The 23,605-nt window shown below is 46.8% G+C and overlaps 1 protein-coding gene and 1 pseudogene across 3 annotated transcripts in view; one reads left to right on the top strand and one right to left on the bottom strand.

Moving 5' to 3' along the window:
• RNF185 (ring finger protein 185) overlaps positions 1 to 5,753 on the bottom strand; it is a 44,724-nt gene extending 38,971 nt beyond the window's left edge. For 2 of the 3 annotated variants that reach the window (XR_004245407.2, XM_032138849.2), the window contains exon 1: positions 5,632 to 5,753. The gene's annotated coding sequence lies outside the window, so the exon portion shown is untranslated. The remainder of the gene's footprint in view (positions 1 to 5,631) is intronic. The other variant, XM_058431294.1, reaches the window with a different exon arrangement.
• Positions 5,749 to 9,942, top strand: LOC116459218 (small nuclear ribonucleoprotein-associated protein N-like; annotated as a pseudogene).
• The last annotated feature ends 13,663 nt before the right edge of the window (positions 9,943 to 23,605 follow it).

Below are 23,605 nucleotides of genomic sequence, written 5' to 3'. Positions count from 1 at the left end.
TGAGATATCACTTCACACCCACCCACTAGGAGAGATATAATTTTTTTAGTGGGCAATAACAAGTGTTGTGGATGCGGAGAAACTGGAACCCTCATAAATTTTAGTGCAAATGGCCAGGCAGTGGCTCACACCTGTAATCCCAGCACTTTGGGAGGCTGAGGCGGACAGATGACCTGAGGCCGGGAGTTCCAGACCAGCTTGACCAACATAGAGCAACCCCGTCTCTACTAAAAAAAAAAAAAAAATACAAAATTAGCCGGGCGTGGTAGTGCATGCCTGTAATCCTAGCTACTTGGGAGGCTGAGGTAGGAGAATTGCTTGAACCCAGGAGGTAGATGTTGCGGTGAGCCAAGATTGTGCCACTGCACTCCAGCCTGGGCAATAAGAGTGAAATTCCATCTCGAAAACAAACAAACAAACAAATAATTTAAAAAAAAAATAAATTTTAGTGCAAATGCAGGCCAGGTGTGGTGGCACACCTATAATCCCAGAACTTTGGGAGGCCGAGGCAGGTGGATCACCTGAGGTTGGGAGTTCAAGACCAGCCTGCCCAACATGGTGAAACCCCATCTCTACTAAAAATACAAAAAACAGCTGGGCATGGTGGCACACGCCTGTAATTGCAGCCATTCAGGAGGCTGAGGCAGGAGAATCGCTTGAACCCGGGAGGGGGGGTTGCAGTTAGCTGAGATCGTGCCACTGTATTCCAGCCTGGGTGACAGGGTGAGATTCCATCTCAAAAAAAAAAAAAAAAAAAAAAAAAGATGATGAGGAACTGTTCCAGATATCTGATGAGACCAGGGAGACTTGACAACCGAATGTGATGTAGGATCCAGGATTGGGTCCTGGAACAGAAAAAGGACATAGTGGGACAAACGGCAAAATTTGAATAAAGTCTCTAGATTAGCTAGTAATATTGTATTCATGTTAAATTTCTTGTTTGGATAATTTTGATATAGTTATGTACAGTTTTGACATTAGGTGAAGTCAGATGACAGATATACAGAGTTTGTGGATTATTTTTGCAAGTTTAGTGTAAGGTTAAAATTATTTCAAAATAAAAAGGCCAGGTGCAGTGGCTCACGGCTGTAATCCCAGCACTTTGGGATGCCAAGGCGGGTGGATCACCTGAGGTCAGGAGTTCAGGACCAGCCTGGCCAACACGGTGAAACCCATCTCTACTAAAAATACAAAAATTGGCCAAAGTGTGGTGGCGCACGCCTGTAATCCCAGCTACTTCGGAGGCTGGGGCAGGAGAATCACTTGAACCTGGGAGGCAGAGGTTGCAGTGAGCTGAGATTGTCCCAGTGCACTCTAGCCTGGGCAACAAGAGTGAAACTCCATCTAAAAAAAAATAATAATAATAAGGGGCCAGGCATAGTGGCTCAAGCCTGTAATCCCTGCACTTTGGGAGGCTGAGGCGGGTGGATCACTTGAGGTCAGGAGATTGAGACCATCCTGGCCAACATGGTGAAACCCCGTCTCCACTAAAAATACAAAAATTAGCCAGGCGAGGTGGCGTGCACCTGTAGTCCCAGTTACTCAGGAGGCTGAGGCAGGAGAATCCCTTGAACCTGGGAGGTGGAGGTTACAGTGAGCTGAGATTGCGCCACTGCACTCCAGCCTGGACGACAGAGCGATACTCCGTTTCAAATAAATAAATAGGCCGGGCGCGGTGGCTCACGCTTGTAATCCCAGCACTTTGGGAGGCCGAGGCGGGCGGATCACGAGGTGAGGAGATCGAGACCACGGTGAAACCCCGTCTCTACTAAAAATACAAAAAAGTAGCCGGGCGTGGTGGCGGGCGCCTGTAGTCCCAGCTACTCGGAGAGGCTAAGGCAGGAGAATGGCAGGAACCCAGGAGGCGGAGCTTGCAGTGAGCCGACATTGCGCCACTGCACTCCAGCCTGGGCGACAGAGCGAGACTCTGTCTCAAAAAAAAAAAAAATAAATAAATAAATAAATAAATAATAAAATAAAATAAAAAGTTAAAAAACAATACATGGCTGGGAGTGGTGGCTCATACCTTTAATCCTAGCACTTTGAGAGGCTGAGGCAGGAGAATCGTTTGAGCTTAGGGATTTGAGACCAGCCTGGGCAACATAGTGAGACCTCATCTCTACAAAAAACGTAAAAGTTAGCTGGGTGTGGTGGTGTGTGCCTGTAGTCCCAACTACTCGGGCGGCTGAGGTGGGAAGATGGCTTCAGCCCAGGAGGTCAAGGCTGTAGTAGGCTACGTTCGTGCCACTGCACTCCAGCCTGGGCAACAGAGCGAGTAACTGTCTCAAAAAAAAAAAAAAAAAAAAATGTACACGATGCAGGTCAGGAATTGGCAATTTTTTTCCGTAAAGGGCCATAGAGTAAATACTTTAGGCCGGGTGCAGTGGCTCACGCTTGTAATCCCAGCACTTTGGGAGGCCGAGGCGGGCGGATCATCAGGTCAGGAGATCGAGACCATGGTGAAACCCTGTCTCTACTAAAAATACAAAAAATTAGCCGGGCGTGGTGGCGGGCACCTGTAGTCCCAGCTACTCGGAGAGGCTGAGGCAGGAGAATGGCGTGAACCCGGGAGGCGGAGCTTGCAGTGAGCCAAGATTGCGCCACTGCACTCCAGCCTGGGCGACAGAGGGAGACTCCGTCTCAAAAAAAAAAAAAAACAAAAATTTAGACTCTGTGGACCATATGGTTTTTATGGCAAGTAATCAACTCCACTGAGTAGCATTAAAGCACCCAAAGACAATATGTAAATATATATGAATATAAATAAATGGGTGTGACTGAAATGAACACTGAAATTTTATTTTCCTGTAATTGTCACCTATGTAATATTATTCTTCTTTTATTTCCCATCATATAAAAATGTAAAAAGCAGGCCAGACGTGGTGGCTCACGCCTGTAATCCCAGCACCTTGGGAGGCCAAGGCGGGCAGATCACGAGGTCAGGAGATCAAGACCATCCTGGCTAACACAGTGAAACCCCATCTCTACTAAAAATACAAAAAATTAGCCAGGCAGCGGGGTGGGTGCCTGTAGTCTCAGCTACTAGGGAGGCTGAGGCAGGAGAATGGCATGAACCCAGGAGGCGGAGCTTGCAGTGAGCCAAGATGGAGCCACTGCATTCCAGCCTGGGCGACAGAGTGAGACTCCGCCTAAAAAAAAAAAAAAAAAGAAAAATGTAAAAAGCACTCTTAGCTCACAGACCATATAACCAAGCAGTAGGTCCAGGTTTGGTTCACAGCCTATATATAGTATGCAGATCCCCACTCTAGGTCAGAATTTGCTAATGTGTGCTTCAATTAAAAAAAAAAAAGATTTTACATCAAGTAGATTAAACAAATGAAACAAGTTATTATCTTGGCTTATAAAGCACATTTCCTTATTGCAGGACCTCTCAGTGCTTTTAGTGTGGTATTACACATTGAGAAGCTCCAAGAAAGAATAACGGTATGTGGCTTTCTCAAACTTATTATTAGCATCAAATCCTTTTTTCAGAGCCATTTCTTCAGACCAGTGGCCTGAAGAACATACTTATGAGAATGTCAATTCAGACATTTCTTTAAAAGGAAACTTATCGAGAAGTTCTAAAAACTCCAACAAATTAAGATCATTTTACCCAGTACCTGGATAACATCTGAATAAGCATTTCACAACTTTTTTATTTTTTAATCTTGGGAAACACAAGTCGATAACTGGCAGGAAGTTTTGGCTCAAGCCTAACTTTTTTTTGTGGCGGCGGGGGAGCAAGTCAGCAGAACTGGGTCGTAATATGGAGCCTCTGCTCCCTAAGACAATATAAACATTCCTAAGCATTCTAGCAGGTGTTGAAAAAGTGATTTAGGCAGAGCTTTGTAATGCACAAAATAAGGACATAATAATGTTTGATTAGAAAACTAAAGATATGCTAGAAGCCAGGCACAGTGGCTTAAACCTGAAATCCCAGCACTTTGGGAGGCTGAGGCAGGCAGATCACTTGAGGTCAGGAATTCAAGACCAGCCTGGCCAACATAGTGAAACCCTATCTCTACTAAACACTCAAAAAAAAAAAAAAAAAAAATAGCTGGAACTTGTCATGTGTGCGAACTGGCAAGTCAAGTCTATTAGAGGACTGTTTTTATACGATGCATGGAAAGCTAGCCAACAGACTGCAAAAATTCTCTCACATCTATACACATATTGCTGAAGAGAGGATTCAAGCAGGGATTATGTTCCAGGGAAAAGAAGGCTGGTCTGAACAACCTCAAGGGGTCCTTTCAACTGAGAGTCCTCAATTTTGTGATTCAGAGTTCACTGGCTTCTCCTGGTCAAACATAAAATCTTCAGAGGCATTTCCAAGTTGTTCTTAGAAAAAAGCTACTAACCCATGGGGTGGGACCCAGTTTACTTATTCATTCAACAAACATTTAAGGTGCCTCTATCAGATATTGGGTCATTCCAAAGTCCTTGAAAAGAAGGATGGTGCACAGGACAACCAGGAAGAGATTATGTAAGGTCAGATGCATTGGACTCATTTACAGGAGATGTAGGCTAAAGTGACGGAAGTGTCAAGAAAAGAGAAGAAAAAAGTCACATTTGCCTTGAGAGCAGAGTCAGCACCAGAAAGATGCAGAAAAACTCCTTAGAATCAAGACTTTCAAGTTGGAAGGGACCTTCATCTAATACTCATATACCTCCCTCGAAAGGAGGCACGGAGGCAATCCATTCACTCCATCGGTGGTCACCTCTTACGATTTTTCCATTTAAGTTCTTCTATTAAGCAAAAATCTTGTCTTCCTGTAGAATTCACCTGTTAGTCCTAGTTCTGCCTCCTCTAGCCTAAAGATGAAGTGGAAGCCCTCTTTGCCTTAACAGTATTTTCAATTTTTAAAAAGTTAATTCCCTTCCAGTACTCTCTACTGAGCTAACCATTCCAGTTCTTTCAAAGTTCCTGAACTGGCACCAGCTGCCTCAAAGCGAAGAATGGATATCTAGTGCTCACAGCAGGAAAGCACTTAAAATCAATGAGCTTCAAACATCAGTATATACAGGCCTCCCCTAGGCGTAAGTTCAGATTCTAAACCAGAAGTCTGAATTGAGTCCCGCACTGTAAAGCCGGCATCTCAGAGAATTTCAAAGCAGATGGTGCAAGAACCATATTTTGAAAAACACTGCCCTGTTTTAGACACGAGGAAACTGAGGCCCAGCACAGGGAAGAGATTTGGCCCAGAACGCACAATTGTCTGTCGGTGGCGAAGTCTCGAATCCAGGTCTCTTACTCTCAGCCCAACTCTGTTCACCGCGCTCCCCGGCCTCTGCTTCTCCACTCAGGGCAAACTCGTGAAATGCACTCCCAGATGATAGAGGCGGTCTCGCACGGGGGATAGAATGGGAATCAGTGCCCATGCCTCGAAAGGAGAGCTTGTGGGAGCCCTTCTCTTTCTCAAGGCCTCAGTTTCCCCAATCTGTAATCATGGGACGCAGAACCACAACGCCAGCTCGTCCTCTTTTCGGGGACAGACACGACCGGTCTTGCTGTCTCTGGGCCCCCTGTGCTCAGATGTTGAAGCCCGTGTGTCCTGGGAAGGCGGACCCGGGTCTCCCGCCCCCGTCCCTAAACTTTGGCGGCCCCCGCCCCAACCCCAACCCCTCGCATACCTGCCTCCGCGCAGTTAACGCCAGCCCAGTCAATCAGTTTTTCGGCTAAACGGCCAATACTAATACCGCGTCAATCTGTTGCGTACGACCTACCCCTCCTACGCGGACTCCAGTCACATGACGCGGAGCCGCCCCTCTCGGAGGGACTTCCGGCCCCAACCGGAAGAGATTAATCTCCGTGTCCGAAGCTCTAAGGTTCCGCCTGTGGGCAGGAAGCGGAGGAACCTTGGAGCTCTTTGGTAGCTTTTCAAAGAGCTTGGGTTTGGGGCTCCTAAAGGAAAAAAACTGACTCTGGCCGGGCGCGGTGGCTCCCACCTGTAATCCCAGCACTTTGGGAGGCCGCGGCGGATGGATCACTTGAGGTCAGGAGTTCGAGACCAGCCTGGCCAAAATGGTGAAACCCCTCTGTACTAAAAATACAAAAAGTAGCCGGTCGTGGTGGCGCACACCTGTAATCCCAGCTACTCGGGAGGCTGAGGCAGGAGAATCGCTTGAACCCGGGAGGCGGAGGTTGCAGTGAGCTGAGATCGCACCACTGCACTCTAGCCTGGGCGACAGAGTGAGACTCCGTCGAGAGAGAGAGAGAGAGAGAGAGAGAAAGAACCAACTCATTCCGGAAAGTACTAGATAAACTTGAAACATCTTGTTACACCAGAATACAAGGATGATGGTAATAAGAATCATGGGAACGTGTCAAAGAACACAGGAGCTGTCTTTAAGGAGATCCTACTGGCCAAGTCAGGGCAATTTCAGAATCAAAATATGGAGTGATAGTAATAAGAGTATAACTAATTGAATAAAATAGTAATCCATGAGTCTTTACAAACATAAAGAAGTGAGCATATTAATGGGTGAAGGGAAAGTCTTCCTTTTAGTAGAATGCGAACTAATAAACATGGTGGAATTAGGAAATCAATAATGTGTGGTAAAACTAGAGAAACGGGATGTTTACAACAGTAAAAGTGTCTCCCATAAATTACCTATTGATTACAAAGGGAAAATGGTGATGTTACAGAGGTGTAACCTAGCAGAACAAACAGATCAAAGTGATCAAAGTTAACACCACTAGTTAATGGGTCAGATCAAGGGTCTCCTAATAAAATGCAGTGAGAACACATCTGTGGTATTTCTGTCAAAAGTGCACCGTGCACATCTCATGAGGAAGTGCTAGAGAACCCCAAATGAAGGACACTCTCTACAAAATAACTCATTGTCATGAAAAACAGAGAAAAGCTGAGGAACTGTTCCAGTTTAAAGGAGACTAAAGAAGCATGACAACAAAATGTGGTGTGTGATTCTAAATAGGACCCTGGACTGGGGTGGTGGTGGTGGTGGAATAGTTGTAATGGACAATATTGGGACAAGTAATGAAATTTGAATATGGATTGTGGATTAGCTGTTAATACATATTGTATCAAATCACATACTGACAGGTGATGGAGCTTGTGATTTGCACTCAAGCAGTCATTGGAGTTCTTGACAGCCATCTTCATTCATTCAACAAGCATTTATTAAGTGCCTACAGTTATCCCAGGAACTGTTAGGGATTGGACCTGAGTAGGAGGTGAACATAGTAGATAAAAGCTGGTGTGGTGGCTCACGCCTGTAATACCAGCACTTTGGGAGGTCGAGGCAGGCGGATCACCTGAGGTCAGGAATTCGAGACCAGCCTGGCCAACATGGTGAAATCCATCTATACTACAAATACAAAAATTAGCCAGGCGTGGTGGCGGGCACCTTTAATCCCAGCTACTTGGGAGGCTGAGGCTGGAGAATTGCTTGAACCCAGGAGACAGAGGTTATAGTGAGCCAAGATCGTGCCATTGCACTCCAGCCTGGGCAACAAGAGTGAAACTCCGTCTCAGAAAGAAAATAAAAAATAGTAGATGAAATAAACTCATAGATGAAATTCCTAGTCTGCCAGCCACCTTCGCGAGTTCCTGTGATCAAGCAGTAATACAGAGGATGTTTCCAGTCACACAAACCTGGATTTGAAACCAAACTCTAAGAGAAAAACAGCCCCTGATATCCAGGAGATGGTCTGGCACTCACACATAGACCTTGATGTGTTCTCTTATTGAACATAAAAACTTCACAGAACATCAACATCAAACAAGGCCACTATGTGACCATGATGGATCAAGACAATAACAAAACCACTCGAATCATGTCTGAACCCAGACAAAACATGAGCGTTGTTTAAACTACAAAAATGGCCAAACATTTCCCTATTCTGGCTCATATAGAGATTATAGATTTAGCCTCGGTCTACTCTTCCCTCCTTCTAAATAATGTTTATCAAGGTACTCACTCATAGGCAGCATCCAATCCAGAAAACCCCATTTACTTAAACCCTCCTCCAAATCACCTAATGCAAGCCCAAATCCTATGTTTCCTTTGTAACACTTTGTTACTGAGATGCCCCTTTGTTTGTTTGTTTGTTTTTGAGACAGAGTATCACTCTATCACTCAGGCTGGAGTGCAGTGGTGCGATCTCGGCTCACTGCAGCCTCTGCCTCCTGGGTTCAAGTGATTCTTCTGCCTCAGCCTCCCAAGTAGCTGGGATTACAGGCGCCCACCATCACGCCTGGCTAATTTTTGTATTTTTAGTAGGGACGGGGTTTCACCATGTTGGCCAGGCTGGTCTCGAACTCCTGACCTAAGGTGATCCTCCCACCTTGGGCTTCTACAGTGCCGGGATTACAGATGTGAGCCACCAAGCCCAGCTGCCCTATTGTTTCTCGTGATTCATGTCCTCTCACCCTTACCCCATAACAAGTGATAAACTCAACTTGTTTAACCACAGGTATGTTCCAATTTCTTCCTACCTCAAAAAGTTGTTATGAGGATACTTGGAACAGGTTCAGCACAGAGTGAGCTTTCTCTATCAATCGATCCATTATCTATTTTTTATTTTTAAAAAAACATGGTCTCAGCCTGTGGCCCAGACTGGAGTGCGGTGGCACGCCATCCTAACTCACTGCAGCCTTCAACTCCTGGGCTCAAGTGATCGTCCCACCTCAGTCTCCTGAATAACTGTGACTACAGGCACACACCACACCCAGCTAATATTTTTTATTTTTCCGTAGAGACAGGGTCCCACTGTTGCCCAGGCTGGTCTCAAACTCCTGGCCTCAAGGGATCCTCCCAGTTTGGCCTCCCAAAGTGTTGGGATTACAGGCATGGGCCACCTCACCCAATGCTTTCAATATACTTTTAAAAAATTATATATATATTTTTGAGACAGCACCTCACTCTGTCACTCAGACTGGAGTACAGTGATGCCATCTCAACTCACCTCAACCTCCGCCTCCCTAGCTCAAGCGATTCTCCTGCCTCAGCCTCCTGAGTAGCTGGGATTACAGGTGCATGCCACTACCACCCAGCTAATTTTTGTATTTTTAGTAGAGATTGGATTTCACCATGTTGGCCAGGCTGGTCTCGAACTCCTGACTTCAGGTGATCTGCCCTCCTCAGCCTCCCAAAGTGTTGGGATTACAGGTGTGAGCCACCACGTTGCCCCCTCAGCTTGCATTGTTTCTAGGAGAACCTGCACCATACCTTTATCTATAGCCTTTATCTATAGCCCCAGGTCTTAAGAAGCACGAAGTTTTAACTGTGGACACGGGATTTGGTGAAGCAGCAATCACGACTGTGGGCACAAGTAGCAAGGCTGCAGCAGCACATTGACTATAGAATGAAATGCATCCTACAGGAAGGCACAATCTTCTTTGGCACCTTTAAGGCGTTTGACAAGCATGTGAATTTGATCCTCTGTGATTGTGATGAGTTCAGAAAGATCAAGCCCAAGAACGTGAAGCAACCAGAGCTCGAAGAAAAGCACTTTTGGGGCCTGGTGTTGCTGCATGGGGAGAACTTGGTATCCATGACTGTGGAGGGGCTACCCCCAAAATATACTGGCATTGCTCGGGTACCACTTGCTGGAGCTGCAGGAGGCCCTGGCATTGTTAGGGCAGCTGGTAGAGGAGTATCAGCTGTTGTACCAATTCCCCAGGCTCCTGCTGGATTAGCAGGCCCTGTCCCAGGAGTTGGGGGACTATCCCAGCAGGTAATGACTCCACAGAGAAGAGCATTACTGGAGCCCCAACACAGTACCCACTAGGACCAGGGACTCCACCCCCACCTGTTGGCAGAACAGCCCCACCTCTAGGCATTATGTTTCCTCCACCCGGTATGAAACCACCCATGGGCCCACCAATTGGACTTCCCCTTGCTGGAGGGATGCCAATAGACATGCCCCCTCCAGGAATGAGACCCTCTCCACCAGGAATGCATCCACCAAGACCCTAGGATATTGCTGATCCATCTCAGTCACTTTTCCCCCTGCAATGCATCTTGTGAAATTGTGTAGTGTTTGTGAGCTTTTTGTCCCTTTTTTCTGCATTAATCATACCTAATAATAAATGCCTAAAGCAATTAAACTGTGGGAAAAAAAGATATTGAAGCCATCAGCTTTCATTAAGATAAACTCACTGATTATATTCCTCTTTGCTCTTTTTGTTGGGTTCATAAGGTGGAAAAAATGGAGAGAGTTCAACTTTTCCTTAGTCGGAAATGAGGTCATTCTCATGGTATTTTCTGGAAAGCAATAACCACGTTCCTGAAACTTTAACATTAGGGAACCAGCATTGTTTATTTCTTCATGTTCTTGTTATTAAAAACGTTCCCAAGAAGTAGCAGAATTGGAACTACCAAACTTGGAAGCACTTCAGCTTCAAAAATATATCAAGTAATATCTTCTCTGCTTTAGCACACTAAGGCACTTATAGTCCCTGGAAGCCCTGTTGGTGATGTTGGCATTTATCCTGCCAGAACCCAGCATAGATTTAATATTATTTGACACCTACAACATTGTGCTGAATAAAAAAATATTCATTCCGGTGGGAAATAATTTTAAAAATATAAATTTTCTGATTTCTTCCTCTGCTTGCTCCCAAGTCCCCCGCCCCTCCCCTTCTTTGCCCTTACTCCTCTAATAATAATAATAACAGTAGCTAATATTTATTGAATGTTTATAATGTGCTGCATACTGCGCTAAGGGCTTTATGCAATTTAACCTTCACCCCAGGATCGTGAAAGAAGTCTCATTACAGATGAGAAGCTAGAGGACCAGAGAAGTTAAGCAACATGCCCAAGGCCACACAGCTGGTAAGAATCAGGCCCAAAATTGGAATCCGCCCTCAAAACCTGCTCCTGTTGAAATGTTGCTTCACCACCCTGGCACAGAGAGTTGGGTCTGTGAAGGGATGGAAGGAGTGATAGGCTGGCAAGGAAGGAAGGGCTTGGGGTAGTGGGTGGGATGGGTGGGAGTGGAAGACCATGCAGAGGCATTTAGACCCTCTCCAGAGGGCAGAGGGAAGGGATGGAGATTAGGAACACAACACAAATAGGAGGTCACTGTAGAACCTCAGGAGGAGCCATGAGTTTGGGGGACCAGGAAGGTTGAAGAGTGGGTAAATTAGGCCGGGTGCGGTGGCTCATGCCTGTAATCCCAGCACTTTGGGAGGCTGAGGTGGGTGGATCACCTGAGGTCAGGAGTTTGAGACCAGCCCGGCTAACATGGTGAAACCCTGTCTCTACTAAAAATACAAAAATTAGCTGGGCATGGTGACGGGTGCCTGCAATCCCAGCTACTTGGGAAGCTGAGGTAGGAGAATCACTTGAACTGGGTAGGTGGAGGTTGCAGAGAGCCGAGATCACGCCACTGCACTCCAGCCTGGGTGACAAGAGTGAAACTCTGTCTCAAAAAAACAAAACAGGCCGGGCGCGGTTGCTCACGCTTGTAATCCCAGCACTTTGGGAGGCCAAGGTGGGCGGATCATGAGGTCAGGAGATCGAGACCACAGTGAAACCCCGTCTCTACTAAAAATACAAAAAAATTAGTCGGGCGTGGTGGCGGGTGCCTGTAGTCCCAGCTACTCGGAGAGGCTGAGGCAGGAGAATGGCGTGAACCCGGGAGGCGGAGCTTGCAGTGAGCTGAGATTACGCCACTGCACTCCAGCCTGGGCGACAGGGCGAGACTCCGTCTCAAAAAGAAAAGAAATTACAAAAGTATTAATTTGGGGAACTAATAAATGTCCATAAAATCTTCACAATCCACGTTCTTCTGTCATGGCTTCAGCCGGTCCCTCTGTTTGGGGTCCCTGACTTCCTGCAGCAGACGGGGTTTCACCATGTTGGTCAGGCTGGTCTCAAACTCCTGGAGGTCATTTTCTCATACTTTTCTCAGTGAGTCCTTTTGACAGTTCATTGAGGAAAGAAGTATTTGTGGCCACTTTACAGAGGAGGAAGCTGAAGTTCAGAGAGGTGAGGAAATGTCACCAAGGTCACATAACAAGAAAATAGAGCCAGATTCAGTGCTTCCAAGTCCAGAAGGATGAACTAGAAGTAGGGTTGCCCGATAAAATACAGGATATGCCCAATTAAATTTGAAGTTAACATAAACATCAAATTTTTAAAAATATAAATATGTCCCAAATATCACCTGGGACATACTTACATTTAAAAATTATTATGCTGGGGCTGGGCGCAGTGGCTCACGCCTGTAATCCCAGCACTTTGGGAGGCCAAGACGGGCGGATCACGAGGTCAGGAGATTGAGACCATCCTGGCTAACACGGTGAAACCCCGTCTCTACTAAAAATACAAAAAAATTAGCCAGGTGTGGTGGTGGGCGCCTGTAATCCCAGCTACTTGAGAGGCTGAGGCAGGAGAATGGCGTGAACCTGGGAGGCGGAGCTTGCAGTGAGCGGAGATTGCACCACTGCACTCCAGTCTGGGCAACAGAGCAAGACTCCATCTCAAAAAAAAAAAAAAAATTATTATGGTGGGTGCGGTGGCTTATGCTTGTAATCCCAACACTTTGGGAAGCCGAGGCAGGAGGATTGCTTGAAGCCAGGAGTTTGAGACCAGCTTGGGCCACATAGACCCCATCTCTACTAAAAGTTTTAAACATTAGCCAGGCATGGTGGTGCACACCTATAGTCCCAGTTACTCAGGAGGCTAAAGTGGGAGGATCACTTGAGCCCAGGAATTCAAGGCTGCAGTGAGCCATGATTGTGCCACTGCACTTCAGTCTGGGCAACAAAGCAAGATCTTGTCTCAAAAAAAAAAAAAAAAAATTACATGTTGTTTATCTGAAATTCAAAATTAAGTTGACTTTTCTTTTTTGCTAAATTTTTGGTAGAGGGAATGCCTACACCTTGACAGCATGAAAGAGCAGAGCCTAGGACTGTGGGGTCTGGGAGAGAAGTGAGAGTGACATCGCGACCCCTTCTCAGGCCTCAAGGAGGAGGCCCAGGCACTAGCACCAGGCCACCAGGGTCTACACAAACCAAGGTCTACACAGCTCCCATACAGGTGTCTAGAAACTTTCCCAGAACCTAGGGCAATGAAGACTTAAAGGGACAATGGCCCTCAGACTCTCCCCAACCTTGTACCACATTTATTCACCCTCCTCCATACCAAGAAATTACCTTATCCTTTGTCCATCCACATTCAGACCAAAAACCTGGGAATCATTCTTGTTTCCCCAATGCTACATGTAGAGCTGTGCTATCCAAAACAGTGGTCTTTAGCCTCGTGTGGCTGAGTGCTTGAGATGGAATCCAAATTGAAGTGCACAATAAGTGTAAATAAAATACACACAGGATATCAAAAACTTGGTACCAAAAAAGGGCGTAAAATGGCTTGTTAATAATTTAAAAATAGCGATTTCATATTGAAATAATATTTTACACATTGGATCACATAAAGTGTATTATTAATCTTTTTTTTTTGAGACCAGGTCTCACTCTGTCATCCAGATTGGAGTGCAGTGGCAGGATTGATCAAAGCTCACCGCAGCCTGAAGTCCTGGGCTCAAAGTGATCCTCCCGCCTCAGCCACCAGGGGCGCGCCACCAGGTCTAGCTCACAAAATGTCTTATTAAAATTACTTTCACCTGTTTCTTTTATGTTCTCGATGGCTAGAAAATTTCAGATTACATTTGTGGCTAGCATTGGAATTCTGTTGACCAGTGTGGGTGCAGACATGGTCTGATTTGTTCATCTGTAAAATAGGTTTGGAGAGGTGGAGTCATTGGTTGATAGTCATACGCAGCGTCCAACCTTGGCATAGTGGGATGGGAAATCAGGTTATTTTGAACCCTGAGCCCATGGCTACCCGTCAGCTCCCTGGGCTGACATTTTACCTCTTCCAGAATCATGTGCCCTCTTGAAACCACAACCAGTCCTCAGTGGAGACCTAAAGTATGCTCGCCCATCCTGGTGTGAGGACTTGGGGATGGGGGTGGGGGCGGGGGCTTCCTGGATGGGATTGTAACCCCCCATCAAATTCACCTTACCTGCTGCCTAGACAGAGCCGATTTATCAAGACGGGAATTGGAATGGGGAAAGAGTAATTCACGTATAGCCAGCTGTGCGGGAGACTCGAATTTTATTGTTACTCAAATCAGTCTCCCAGAGCATTTGGAGATCAGAGTTTTTAAAGATAATTTGTAGGGGCTTGGGAAGTGGGGAGTGCTGATTGGTCAGGTTGGAGATGGAATTATAGGGGGTCAAAGGGAGTTTTTCTTTCTGTCTTCTGTTCCTGGGTGGGATGGCAGAGCTGGTTGAGCCACATTACCGGTCTGGGTAGTGTCAACTGATCCATCCAGTGCAGGGTCTGCAAAATACCTCAAGCACTGATCTTAGATTTTACAATACTGATGTTATCCCCAGGAGCAATTTGGGGAGGTTCAGACTCTTGGAGCCAGAAGCTGCATGACCCTAAACTGTAATTTCTAATCTTGTAGCTAATCTGTTAGTCTTGCAAAAACAGACTGGTCCCCACCAGGCAAGAAAGGGGTCTTTTTGGAAAAGGGCTATTACCAATTTTGTTTCAGAGTCAAATGATTAACTGAATTCCTTCCCAAAGTTAGTTTGGCCTACGCCCAGGAATGAACAAGGTCAGCTTAAAGGTTAGAACCAAGATGGAGTCAGTGAGGTCTGATTTCTTTCAGTGTCATGATTTCCTCAGTTATAATTTTTGCAAAGGTGGTTTCAGGATGGCTAAGCCAACATCTGAAGGGTGAGTAAGAACAAGCCAGGTAAAGAAGGGGGAAAAGTGTTTTAGGCAAAGGGAACAGCATGTGCAAAGGCTCTTAGAAAGCGTGTTAATTGAGAATATGAATGTAGTTCCATGTGGTTAGAACAGAGATGTGGGGAGTAGGTGAGGTCAGCTGGTCTCAGATCCTGCAGTGCCCACCAGGCTTCAGCATGAGGGCCAGAGAGGTCAGAAGACAGATGTAGACAGTGGAGAGACCTGGCTATGTTTGTGTTTTAGAAAGATTGGGCCTGCTACCGTTTGGAGAACCACTGTTCCAAAAGATAAAATTGAGAACCAGAGAAGAAAAGGGCTTGTTCGGGATCATATAGCGAATCAGAGCCAAGAAGGACTAGGCTAGCAGGCACAACCGACCAAGAAAGGAGCAAAGACAGCCCTGTTCAGGAGTCTCAAGGAGGCACTGGCATGGGGTGTCCACTAGGTGACAGCAGAGGCTGAACCAAACTCCAGGGGCTTCAGGCAGGAACCACCCTGCTTTTCCACAAGCCTTCCTCTTTCCATTTCCCTGGTCTGGGCATCAGAGGGCCTCTCTCCTAACCCTCTTCTCCAGACCCTAGAGCAGCAAGGAGAGCCCTGGGTGTCAGGAGGCTCAGAGACTAGCCCTAGCTCCATTTCCCCTCTGCCATTGACATAGGGCAAATTCACAGATTAAAAACTGCTTGAGAACTTGAGTCTTTGGCTGTAGAAATAGAAGTGGCATTATTAGTCTACCAGGAGCCACATTCTGTAGTTAGATCTCCTGCTGAGCCTCTTGATCCTCCTTTAATGCTCCCTGTCCACCCACCCTCTTCATTCTATCTTGTGAGTTAGAATCCCAGAGACTCTCAAGGGCCCCAAGGCCCAGGCCAGCCCCAAGAGGGAAGGAAGGGATGTGAGCTAAGTTCTCTGAGTTAGAGCCAACACAAACAGCCCAGGATTAAACCTCAGCCAAGGGGCCTTGTGTAGAACAAAATAGTACATATGTCACAGAGCTTTGGACAAATCTGATCTCCTCCTAGGGCCTCCATTGTGAAATGAGGTGAAGAGTCCCTGGGTGTCTTCACTTCACTCCTGCTGGGCAGGGTTACCAGATATAGTAAACAAAAACACGGGATATGCAGTTAAATTAGAATTTCAGATAACTAAAAAAATAATTGCAGCCAGGCGCGGTGGCTCATGCCTGTAATCCCAGCACTTTGGGAGGCCAAGGCAGGCAGATCACTTGAGGTCAGGAGTTCAAGACCAGCCTGGCCAACACGGTGAAACCCTATCTCTAAGAAAAATACAAAAATTAGCTGGGCGTGGTGGCGGGAGCCTGTAATCCAAGCTACTCAGGAGGCTGAGGCAAGAGAATCGCTTAAACCCAGGAGGTGGAGATTGCAGTGAGCCGAGATTGTGCCACTGCACTCCAGCCTGGATGACAGAGCAAACTCCATCTAAAAAATAAAAATAAAAATAAAAAATAATAATTGCAATGTTTGGGCATATACTTACATAAAAATTATTTATTGTTTTCTGAAATTCAAATTTAACTAGGCATTTTTTTTTTTTAATCTGACAACTCTAGTACTGGGACATGGTAGGATGTCACGTGGTGTTGGAACAGGAGGGGAGTGAATCTTGCACTCAGCATCATTCTATCCCATACCCCAAGGTCCTTTGGGGCTTCATTGTCCAGTTAGGTAGAGCTCTCACAGCCCATTCTGCCCCTTGTTTCTACTGGATTTCCCTACAGTTTCTGGCTTACTATGAGGCATTCCCCTCAGTGAGCTCCTTCCCCAACTCTGATCTTCACTGCACTCCAGGGAAGAAAGAAAAGTAGGCATAAGCATCCCAATCAGTAGAGTGTATAACAGGGATTCAGCCAAAGTAACTGACTTGCCCAAGGCTGCCCAGGAGGAGAAGTGGAGCCAGGGGTTGAACCCAGGGTATAGGGAAGGATCTCCTGGGCTTCTTAGAACCCCACTAGCAGGCTGGAGTCATCTGGGGACATGGAAGGAGCCCACATTCTACAGCCTGGTGAACTGAATATCAGGTCAGTCACACTGCCGTCTTGCCTGGCTTCTGCCCTCAAGTGCCCTCCTTAAATGAAGATCTCATTTGTCAAAGGCTACTGTGTGTCAGTCACTGAGGCACTTTACTTATACTCACATTAATCCTCATGGCATAAGTGTTATTATCTCCACTTTACCAATGAGGCCCAAAGAGGCAAAAGGACTTGGCTGAGATCACACAGAAAGTGAGAAAAAATCTAGGTTTCAAATTTGGGTCTGACCTGGGCTTATTCCATCCTACCATACTGCCTTTCCTACACCAAAGGTGTTAGATACACCTGGAGTTTTTAGGTGGAAGATCAATCTGCAAATAATAACAGTTTTCTTTCTTCCTTTCCAAACTTGACAATTTGTATTTTTTTCTTGTGTTATTGCATTGGCTGGGACTTTTAGTAGCACTAATAGTAGGTACCCATGATGTGTTCCTGATTTTAATAGAATGTTTCTATGTTAGTTACCTATTACTGTGTTTAAAAAAAAACAACAACAAAATTTAGCATCTCAAACAAACATTTATTAACTCACACAGTTTCTGAAGGTTAGGAATTCAAGAGTAGCTCAGTTGAATAGTTCTGGCTCAGAATGCATGAGGTTACAGTAATGACATCAGCCATATTTCTCCAAAGAAAATACAGGTCGAGCATCCCTAGTCCAAAAATACAAAATCCAAAATGCTCCAAAATCCAAAAGTTTTTGAGTGCTAACATGATGCTCAAAAGAAATGCTTGTTGGAGCATTTCAGATTAGAGATGTCCAGCTGGTAAGTATAATGCAAATAATCCAAAATCTGAAAAAACCCCAAATCTGAACACTTCTGGTCCCAAACATTTCAGATAAGGGATACTCAACATGTATATAAATGGCCAATAAGCACATGAAAAGATGCTCAATATCATTAGTCATCAGGGAAATGCAAATCAAAATCACAATGAGATACCACTTCACAATAGGACAGCTACAAAGACAGACAATAACTAATGTTGGCAAGGATGTGGTGAAATCAGAACTTTCATACACTGCAGTTAAGAATGTAAAATAGTGCAGTCACTTTGAAAATCAGCCTGGCAGTTCCTCAAAATGTTAAATATAGAGTTCGCATATGACCCAGCAATTTCACTGCTAGGTATATACCCAAGAGAAATAAAATCATACGTCCATGGCCAGGCGTGGTGGCTCACGCCTGTAATCTCAGCACTTTGGGAGGCTGAGGCAGGCGAATCATGAGATCAGGAATTCAAGACCAGCCTGGCCAATGTGATGAAACCCCATCTCTACTAAAAATACAAAAATTAATCAGGTGTGGTGGCGCATGCCTGTAATCCCAGCTACTCAGGAGGATGAGGCAGGAGAATTGCTTGAACTCGGGAGGTGGAGGTTGCAGTGAGCTGAGATCATGCCACTGCACTCCAGCCTGGGTGACAGAGCAAGACTCCATCTCAAAAAAAAAAAAAAATTAAAATAGTATGTCCAAAAACTTGTACATGAGTGTTCATAGTAGCATTATTTGTATTAGCCAAAAAGTGGAAGCAACCCAAACGTCCACCAGCTGATGAATGGATAAACAAAATGTGGTATATCCATACAATGGAATCTTATCCAGTCATAAAAAGGAATGAAGTACAAATAGATGCTACAACACAGATGAACCTTGGAAACATTATGGTAAATGAAAAGTGTCAGTCAGAAAAGACCACACATTGTACGATTCTCTAGATATGAAATGTATAGAATATGCAACTCTATAACTGGGCATGGTGGCAGGTACCCGTAGTCCCAGCTACACAGGAGGCTGAGGCAGGAGAATGGCAAGAACCCGGGAGGCAGAGCTTGCAGTGAGCCAAGATTGGGCCACTGCACTCCAGCCTGGGCAACAGAGCGAGACTTCGTCTCAAAAAAAAAAAAAAAAGAATATGCAACTCTATGGAGACATAAAGTAGATTAGTGGTTTATAGGGGATGGGGGTGAGAGGAAGGCAGAATGACTTACAAGATTTCTTTTTGGGATGATGAAAATGTTCTGGAATTAGATAGTGGTGATGGTTGCACAACTATGCATATACTAAAAAACATTGAACTGTATACTTTAAATGGATGCATTGTATGGTATGTGAATTGTATCTTAAAAGTTCTGTTACCAAAAAAAAGTCAGATGGGGCTGTACTTATCTGAAGGCTTGACTGGGGCTTAAGGGTCTGCTTCCAAGTGGCTCACTCATAAGGATGTTAACAGAAAGCCTCAGTTCCTCCCTCACCACATGGGCATCTTCATAAGGCTGCTTGAATGTCCTTTTTGTTTTTTGTTTCATTTTGTTTTGTTTTTCTTTTGCTTTGTTTTTGAGGCAGTGGGATCCTGCAACCCTGTTGCAGTTGGAGTGCAGTGGTACAATCATGGTTCACTGCAGCTTTCACCTCCAGGGCACAAGCGATCCTCCCACCTCAGCCTCCCAAATAGCTAGACCACAGGTGTGTGCCACTATACCCAGCTAATTGTTTTTTTTTTTTTTGAGACAGGGTCTTGTTATATTGGTCAGCCTGGTTTCAAACTCCTGGCCTCAAGCAATCCTCCTGCCTCAGCCTCCCAAAGTGTTGGGATTACAGGGGTGAGCTACCACACCTGGTCCTGCTTGAATGTCTTTGTGACATGTCAGCTGGCTTTCACAGAGTGAGTCATCCAGGAAGAAGAGCAAGAAGTCAGGCACAATGCCTTTTATGACTTAGTCTCAGAAGTTACCTCACTTCCATCACATTTTATTTGTTAGAAGCAAGTCACTAAGTATAGCTCATACTCAAGGTAGGGGAATTAGGCTCCACCATTTGAAAGGAGGAGTATCAAAGAATTTCTGCACATCTTTTTAAACCACCCCAGCTTCTAATGTTGTTCTGTGACCTAGAATGATTTTTGTAGTGTCCCTGACTCCCCATCTCTCTCTGTCTCTCTCTTTTATTCTAGTTTAATAAGCTATTGAATTGAATAATGTGTTTCTTCCCATCTACTGAGATGTTTAGTTTTAGACACAAGTTGTGTCTCGTTCTTTATTCCCTCATACTTAGGGCTGGGTTTCATTGACGGCAGGTATGCTAGGGGCTGAACTACCTGGAAATCTTACAGGCATGGTCCTGTAGCAATAGATTTGTACTCCATAACCCTAGGATCTCCTGGAAGAAGACTGCCTTCTGGGCTTCCTCCCCAGATGCCAGATTCTGTCTGTCTCACTGGGTTTCCTCTCCTGGTCTGCAGTGGGGGCTGCCCCAGCCAAATGGGTGGGTACGTTCCCAGATGTGGCAGCAGTCTTCTAACAACCTCCAGCCACAGCACCATCAGGATCTGCAAAGCAGAGGCCACTGTCTTCCTGGGAAGCCCCCCAGCCAACATCTGGGCACAGCTGGGACACTAGGGCTTGGCCATTTCTGCCCAACTGGGACTCTTCTACAGGCAGTCTTTGCACCAGAGCTCCCTGTTGGCTGGCTGAGACTTTTTCAGAGTGGCACTTCAACATGAGGCTCTTCTCAACCAACCCTCCTTCCCCTCTCTTCCCATAGATGTCAGATCTGAAACACAGTCGGAAGGCTTTCCCTGCCCAGTCCTGCTTCTTCCCCCTTTATCTTTCATAGGCATTTCCTCTGATAAATCTGTTGGACTTCTAACTCTAGCTTGGCAGCAGTTTCCTAGAGGACCCAGCTGACACCCAGGCCCTGGCCCCTCTCTGTGGCTGCCAGATCCCAGTTCCCGGGGCATGAGTTCCCTCTCCACCCCTCCTGACTGCTCTATTCCCCTCTCCCTTCCTCTCTTTCGCAGGCTGTGTCCAGAGTCTCAACCTGTGCCTGGCACATAGTAGATTCAGTAACTACTTGTTTTTGAATGGACACAGAATACTCTGGAGCTAGGCACTGCCCACCCCATTCTCCTGGCATAGAGAGCCACAGAGAGGCCCCTGGGTAAGGCTGGGAGTGCCAGCTCCATGGGCCAGAAGGAAGGCACCCTTCAGGCCACTGGGGAAGGCAGGCCTGAGGCTAGGAGGCTGTGGGAGAGCCAAGAGACTCCCAGGTCCCAGGGAGGCCTTCTTCACATGCCAGGGAAGTCGAAGCTGGCTTCTCTCTGGATCTGCTGGGTGAGCAAGTCACTCCTCTTCTTGGGCCTTACTCCATACCTCTATGGGACTATGGGATGAGAAGCCCCACCCTGCCTATCTCCTCAGGGAGGGGCAGGGGTAGTGAGCTTCAGGTGAAGTCATGTCTGGGAAAACATGAATGGGAAAGGGCAGGGCACACGGGGTTAGCAGGTTTGCCCTCTGTGTTCCTGGGCCTGGAGTCACGGTGTGGAGGGGACAGAGCAGAGAAAGGAAGAAGAGAGAAGAATTAGGAGAGAGGGAGAGGTGGAAACACGGAGAGAGGGAGAGAGACCCAGACACAGACACACGGACACACAGAGAGGAAAACAAAGGACAGAGGGAAAAAATGAGAGAGAGGAAGGAAATGAGAGCTAGAGGAGGTGGTGAGGGGAAAAAAGGAGAAAAACCAAAAGACACAGTGAAACAGAAAGAGGAAAACTGAGAGACAGGGGAGGAAATGAGGGAGGGAAAGAAAGAAATTAAGAAAGCAGTGTGAAAGGCTGGGCGCGGTTACAGGCTCATGCCTGTAATTCCAGCACTTTGGGAGGCCGAGGTGGGCGGATCACAAGGTCAGGAGTTCAAGACCAGCCTGGCCAACATGGTGAAACCATGTCTCTACTAAAAATACAAAAATTATCCAGGTGTGGTGGCAGGCGCCTGTAATCCCAACTACTTGGGAGGCTGAGGCAGGAGAATCGCTTGAATCTGGGAGGCGGAGGTTGCAGTGAGCCAAGATTGCGCCCTTACACCCCAGCCTGGGTGACAGAGCATGACTCTGTCTCAGAAGAAAAATAAAAAAAAAGCAATGGAAAAAAGAGGGAAAGAGAGAGAAGCACAGAGAGATACTCATAGAGATGGAAGGACAGAAATATGAGAAAGAGAAACAGGGAGGTAAGAAGGTACAGAGAGAGAGAGAGAGGGCGAGGGAGAATGAAGCAGAAGGGGACAATGAAAAACTGTAAAGAGAGACAGAGGAAAGAGAGACAGAAAAAAATGGAGAGAGAAAATCAGATAGACAGTTAGAGAGGGAGACAGAAAGATGGAGAGAACAGGCTTGGAGGAGGCAGAAAGAAATTATGAGAATCAAACCCAGAGAGAGAAAGAGACCAAGAGACAGAGGGATGGGAGAGAAGCTAAAAAGGAGACAATGTGTGCTGGGGACGGATGGTGAGAGACAGGGTTAGACGATCACTCAGGGAGGAAGGAGAGGCTCTGCCCCTCCTTCTCTCATGAACCCCCACCCCTACTCCCCATTGGCACTCACTATGCACCCTGCCTCACCCAGACAGGTGGAGGGCCAGAGAAAAGCCTCAGACCCTCTTCCGTCTGCAGGATCCAGGCCTTCCTGTCTCGCTGGTTTGGCCCCTCTGCTCCAGGGCCTCTGAGGGACACCCTGGTGGGAGGCAGGACTCTGAGCCTGTCCTGTGGCTGACTGACATGTCTCTGGGTGGAGTCTGGACAGAAAGCTCAGTGACACCCTCCCTCGAGGCCTGGGCAAGCCCCAGCCTGCTGCTCTTTGGGACCCAGACTGGAAAAGACCTCAAAGGCCAACTCCACTGTACTTCTCACTGTACAGACGGGGAAAGTGACTCCCAGAAAGGGACAGGGACAGGCCTGGAGTGACCCAGGAAGGTGGTGTCCTGGCCACTGTTCCCACAGTCGCCATCCAGCCCAAGCTCTCAGATATCACAGATTCTGTGGCCCCAAAATCTTGGGACTTGCTTTCTCCTGAGTAAACTGCTTCCTGGCCAGGGGTCTCCTGAGGCTTTAGTGATGGGGTTTTGGGTGCCAGGAACTGTGCTGGGAATCTTACCCAACATACTGTGGAGTGACTATTGTGATTATGCCCATGATACAGATGAGGAAACTAAGACTCAGAGAAGTTAAGATTTCCAAGCCTAGGGTCTGTGTGGAAACCCAAGCTGGACCTGCCTGACCTCGAAAGCTTGGCTCCTCGTATCATACCTCCCAGCCTCCCCAGGTGATGGACAGGGAAGGGCTCAGCAACGTGGAAAAGGGGGCAGAGGTGGGTGGCAGTTCCTATGATGGGAGGAAGTCTCAGCATGATGGTTTTTCAAACATCAGAACTCTTCACAGAGGGACTCACCTTTGTTCAGCTACATCCTTGCCCTTGAGGACCCCAGGTCTACCTCCTCTGCCACCACTCACTGTATTCCACACCCCCTTTCTCAACCTCTGGGGAGAAGGGGCTTGGTCCCTGGACTACCCCCACCTCTTTCCCTTCTCTTCATTGTTCCCAGCTATGACCCTTTGAGCCACAGGCCCAGACTGGTTCTGAAGCTACAGAGATGGACCTGCCCACCCTGCAGCCCCCTTCCCCCTCTGCCACACAGTGAGCTCCCCTTCCCCAGCTCTGCCCCTGGCTTTACCTCACTGGGGCTCATCCCCTGGAAGAGACTCAGACGGAGCCTGGGGCAGGGGGAGGCTGGAGAAGCAGCAGGCTAATGGGCAGATGGAAGACAGACAAGTCACTGTCCTGGCCAGCCCCGACTCCCAGCCAGACCCCCAAGAGCTGCACTGCCATCCTCTAAACCCTCCCCAGCTGAAGCCTGTCACCTGAGGTTTTCCCACCCTCACTGAGCCTCAGTTTCTTCATCTGAACTATGGGTGTAAGCACCCTGGCCTCATTAGATGGTTGGAAGCTGGGCTTTGGGACCCAGGAACAATACCTGGGTATAGCCCCTTCC

The sequence above is a fragment of the Hylobates moloch genome, unplaced genomic scaffold, assembly GCF_009828535.3.
Source record: "Hylobates moloch isolate HMO894 unplaced genomic scaffold, HMol_V3 SCAFFOLD_19, whole genome shotgun sequence".
Classification (NCBI taxonomy): Eukaryota; Metazoa; Chordata; class Mammalia; order Primates; family Hylobatidae; genus Hylobates; species Hylobates moloch.
This window is presented reverse-complemented; position numbering and strand designations above follow the sequence as displayed.